This window comes from Cornus florida, unplaced genomic scaffold (genome assembly GCF_030987335.1).
Source record: "Cornus florida cultivar Cherokee Brave unplaced genomic scaffold, ASM3098733v1 CherokeeBrave_3.0.0_Hap2_Chr04, whole genome shotgun sequence".
In the NCBI taxonomy this organism is placed as follows: domain Eukaryota; kingdom Viridiplantae; phylum Streptophyta; class Magnoliopsida; order Cornales; family Cornaceae; genus Cornus; species Cornus florida.
The window spans coordinates 23,087,957-23,093,649 of record NW_026775574.1 but is presented as its reverse complement, the minus strand read 5'-3'; the positions used below and the strand labels follow the sequence as shown (position 1 = coordinate 23,093,649).

General features: G+C 34.5%; 1 long non-coding RNA gene across 1 annotated transcript; it reads left to right on the top strand.

The window, feature by feature from the left end:
* The first annotated feature begins 244 nt into the window (after window positions 1-244).
* LOC132302991 (uncharacterized) lies at window positions 245-2,423 on the top strand. Its single transcript, XR_009481032.1, has 3 exons — window positions 245-507; window positions 621-944; window positions 2,137-2,423. It is a non-coding gene; the product is annotated as an uncharacterized LOC132302991 (long non-coding RNA).
* The last annotated feature ends 3,270 nt before the right edge of the window (window positions 2,424-5,693 follow it).

Genomic DNA, 5,693 nt, shown 5'->3' with positions numbered 1-5,693 from the left:
TTTGCCTTTTAAATTTTATAGTTGTTATATATATATATATATATATATATATATATATATATACTCTGTATTGTTTTTTTTTTTTTTTGGGCAGCCGTGCCCCCACTACAAGAAAATAGGTTTTCTACAATAGGCAATATGATCCCTTGTAAAAAGGGCTTTCTACAAGAAAATAGGTTTACATGGCCTATTGTAGAAAGATATTTTTCTACAACAGACCCGCCTGACCCCTTCTAAAATGGGCTTTCTACAACAAGCCGCTTGGCCCCTTACAGAATGCTACTTTCATTTTGAAGTGAAAATTTAAGCTTGGCGGTTACTTTTTTCATTAAGCCGCACGTCAGTACTCCTCTCAATATCAGACGAAACCTAGCCGACTCTCTCTTGAATCCATCAATGAAACCCTAACCCTCTCTAAGCACAAACACGACTTTGACTCAATCACAAAGGATGATTGTTTAGAGCTTCGTCTTTCGCAAGTTTCAGCTTCATAACAAAATCACCCAGGTACCCAGCCTTGTTCTCCTTTCTTCAATCTCTAAACTTTCATCAATCTCTATTCTTTTGCTTTCTTCCTTCTCTGACCTCATCGATTTTCTAATTTTTTTCTTCAATCACAGAAGTTATTTCTTCAAGCATGGAGGATAAGCCCTAACCCTCTCTAACCCAGGTGCTATTTTCTAATTTCTCTTTCATCTCTGCCTTTCCCTGTAAAATTGTAAATGTTACTATGTGCTGATAATTTCAATAAATTAAGTTTTCATTAGTTTATGGTGAGATGATTTCAATTCATGTGTTTACATATTCACTTGATTGGAGGACTCGTAAGGAAAAATGATATCACTACTCATGTCCCTGGGTATAAATGTATAACATTGGACAAATTTTCAGTTCGAAAGGGGGAAAAATGAAGGCAAGTTTCAGCTTCAGAAGAAATCGCCCAGGTACCCGGATATACACTCCTTCAAACGAAAGTTTGAACTCCAAATAAGTAATTTACTGCAAAGATGAAACTGCCAATTTCTTGACTATTTTTGTGAATTAACCTTTGATATTAATGTATCACTTTATTGAGTATACAAGTAAATTAGGGGTATTTAGAACAACATTTAGTCTTACCTATGGAATGTTATAGACAATGACTAATTATACTGGCAGTGAGTATTGATGTTGCTACTCTTGGTATGTTTAGATCTGATATTTGATTGTCTAGTACTCTATTTTCATTTACAATGAGCAATACTAGTGGGTGTGATATATATATTTATAATCAGCAATATCAGATTGCTGGATTCACCTCTATATAGTCATGATTACGAGTTATGGTCTTCAACAAAGTCTTAGACATAATTTGTACTAAATAATTATAGTCATTTTTGTAAACTAAAATAACCACTTTTATATACGCATGTGATAGTTAGGTATCATCAAGTTAGAAGTTCTGGAAATTTACTTCCGACATTAGTTTACTGCTTTTTAGTAGGAGTACATTTTTTTTTTGATAAGTAGTACATTTTTTTTTTTTTTTTTTTTTTTTTTTTGCATATCTAGATGGAGATTGTTGCAGCTCATTTATCCATGAAAATTTTAAAACCCACGCCTGCACACTATAGAGAGAGACTTATTTTACCATATTGTGAGGTGAAAAAAGGGGCAACGTTTGGCGATTGTTCAAAGCTCTAACACAGAAATCGATAAGAGTCATTTTTTAAAATATGGTTAGTACAGAAGGATGTGGAAATGCAAAAAGTTTGTGGTGCTACGGACTTTTAGAAGTGATTGACTCATTATATTAGATCTTTTCAAATTTTTTTTTTTTACACTAGTTGGGACTATTTATTGTTTGAAATGATTGAAGTTTGTCCAATTAGTTGTTGATGCCATTAATAGGTTGAGTTGGTGGATTGCTTAATTAATATTTTGATATGTGAAATAATCAATTCTATATCACTTAGAATTTACTTAATGATGAATAATAGAATTTGTAATCTAGAATTTGATACATTGATGTTTTAATATAGTAATATTACATAATGGTCGTATTGGTCATTTATTTATTTATTTTATATATATATATATATATATTTTTTTTTTGACATAGGCACTAATTGTATTTATTCATTGTTTGTTTTGCAGATTTTTGGATGGGCTCATGCTACAAGACTTCAAGCTCCTTTTGTTTAAGATGGTTTTAAGTAGTGTATGTTCAGGTCTTTGAATCCTTTGTTTAGGAATATATAGCTCATTTTTGTCTCAGATCTTGAAACATTTTATTTAAGATACTAGCTTGTTTTGGTCCAAATTATTGGAGTTGAAATTGTTTTAGATGCTAAGACTCATTTTTTTACGCGATGGGCTTTATTATGTATGTTGTAAACAATACATTTTTTGGTTGGTGTAATTTATGCAATATCAAGTATTTATTTGTTTGCATAATCACGTCGATGTGATATTTTTTTTTTGAAATTATTTCTTTTGTTTATAATGTTAATAATTTACAGGTTTAACACAAATTTTTATCATACCACGAAAAATATGTGGTCTATTTTTGGTATTTGCCACAATATATATTTTTAGCTATTAAATTAAATTTTATTTTATTAATAATAGAATAGCCACGAATAAACTCCGTAGCCTATTTTGAATAATTGCCACGACATATATTCGTGGGCAATTAAAATTATAGCCACGAAAAAAACTCTGTGGCCTATTTTGGATATTTGCCATGACATATATTCGTGGGCAATTAAATTTATAGCCATGAATAAATTTCGTGGAAAAAGACCTATTCTACCACGATAAATATTATTGTGGCAAAATGATTGAATTAGACACGATTAATTCCTATATCGGGATTGCTACTTGCCACGAAAGTATTATTATTTAGCCATGAAATAGCTTGTGGCGAAAGGAGGTATTTTACCACGAGTTCAAATTTTGTGGCAAAAGTTCCACATTTTGTCACGAAAAATTTTAGTCGTGGTTATTGGCAATCCGTGACGGGGCTACTCCCACGACTGAGCCACGAGGCTATTTCTTGTGGCTAAAAGGCTTTCGCCACGAAATTTGAAGGTTTTTGCCACGAAGTGTCTTGTGGCAAGAACCCTAATTTCTTATAGTGACTTGCTCCGTGAGTTTGACTTTCATTTAGTATACTTGTGACATGTATACTTGTCTTATGTGCATTTTGTTGAGCTTAATATACTTATGTTCGTATACTTGATTTATGAGATTTTCATATAAAATGTATACTTGGGTAATATGCTTAGACATTGTGTGACTTGTCTTAACATGGTTAGTATACTTGGAAATGTATATTTGTATGTCGTGTATCATGTTTTAATATAGTTTAGTGTACTTGAGCATATATACTTGGATGCCGTTGTTCGCTTTAACTTGCATGGGTAGCTTAGGATGCTCCCCGAGTCTCACTTGATATAGACGTTAGGTGGCATGAGCCCCTTTAACATTTTTCACCATAAGGTGATATAATTGTAAATGCTAGGTCGATGCATGTTCATTTCCTACGAGTAGCTTTATATTACTCACCCCTACGATACTGAGGCATATTTCAGGTACAAGAATTAAAGTTGAGACTCCCATTATGCTTGGATGACTTGTGGACTTGAAGATTTTCATTTTGTGAAGATTGGCTTGAAATGCCTTTATAGCTTTATATGTCAAAATGTGTATATTTGATTCCATTAATGTAATGTGTACGTAAGTACACTCTTTACAATGTATTTGACATGTATGAGATGAGGCCAAGAGCCATTAACATGAAAGACTACAAGCATGTTCTCTTTAAAACTCAAGTATTGCCATTGTAGCTTATTTGAAAGAAATGGAGGCTTTGTATGCTAAAACTTGTTAATGGAATGTAAAGAGGCTTTAGGCCATGTTAGTGTATCTATTTTACCATATTGCATGCACTTGCATACTCACTTTGGCAAACAATACCTTCCTTGATGAAACAAAAACTCTAAGTACCATTTTTAGGGAGTTTTACCCTATTCTGTTTCAGGGGCATTTCGGGTATTTTACAAAGCATTTTTTTCATTTTTCCTAGCGAGTCACGTAGAAAACTCAATTTTGAGGGGGGTTTCTTCTTTGTGTTTTTCCACAAAACATCATCTTGGCCCTCAAAAATAATATTTTGCTAAAAAATCCATGCTACCAGGTTTTGCAAATTTTTAGTACAAATGTAGTTGGTACTATTCATCGACTTTTTTTTGAAAATCGTCACGACCGATCTGAAACTTCCGAAGGTCTTGTGGGTGCATTTTAAGATTGCATTTTCAATTTAGGCAATTTAAAAACCTTCCGAAGCCCTATTTCCAAAACTTGGGCAGTAGCTCGGATTAGTTTTTTTCCTCTTGACCTGATTTTCTTGGGGGCATTATACAATGTATTTTTTTTTGTTTTCGTCTGTGATCGGGGTAGGAAACTTGATTTTAGGGGGGTTTCTTTTTTGAGTTTTTCCAAAAAAGTCCGTTTAGATACTCGTTTTTACTCTCAGTTGCAGCAGTGGTGGGTTGTTCTCGTCGGGCCGTCACGACATCATTTTTTTTTTTGACCTTTCTCCCCCGTCCAGACTCCAAATTGAGTAAAATTTTTTTTGAACTTGACTAATTTGTCATTGTCTTTCCAACGGTGTGCTCAATAGCACCTGAATCCACTTTTTGTAAAATGACCATTTTGCCCCTAGGTTCTTTTTGTCCGTTTTTGAAACGACACTTCTGCATTTGTTTCCTTTGGGTTCCGTGACCTCATTGAGGGTCACATTGGTGTCTTAGAGATGCATTGTATCTCTAGAGACCGTTGTTTCACCTTTCGCTTCCACATTTCGGATCCATTATCGGGTTATCTTTTGGTCATCACTGACGCACCGGGTTTACAAAACTTGGGCCGTCACAAGTGGTATCAGAGCTCCTAGGTTTGATACCTTAGACGACAGGTTTTGGGTGCATATCATGCTTATGTTGCCATGCTCTATTTGTTTATATGCTTTATGATAACATGTTTTGGTTTGATAACATGTTTATGTGCCTAGGTGATATATGTAGTATATCGTTTGGTTAAAGCATGATTTTATTCTAGTATAAGAAGTATGACATATGATGTATACTCGGTTAGATTTGTATATGCATATTGTTTTGCGTATTTGATAGGACTTGGGATTAGTCACGGATGTTTGCCTCGAGGTTGGGTTGTTTGGTGAGTTTGCACTTAGTGCAATATTTGGTGTGTTTTGGTTTTGTTTAGGCACTCTTCTTAGATATTGTTAGCAATTGTCAGTTTGGTTTCATAGTAGTTTAGGTCGTTGTTGACCTAGCGTTGGCTTTGGATAGGTGGATGGTCACCTTTTGTTTAGGCTCTCGTGGGGTGAGCCATTAGGCGTAGCCGTAGTGCTAGATTTGTTGGTTTTGGGCCATGATGAAGTTGTGGACCTCTTAGGATCCTTGGTTGTTTAGGAAGATTCCTCTAAGATTGCAATTTTCGTGGGCGGGTACGTTTGTGGTCGGGTGCATAGCACTGTCATACTACCGTGTTGGCTAGCTACAAGCGCAGTTTGGATAGAATCAGTGTTGGTTTTGTTTTGATAGGCGTTGTCCTTTGATCAGTGATGATGATGATTTTTTTAGGGATCAGTCGTGGTGATTGATTTAGTTGTTATTGGTATAGCTGTAGTT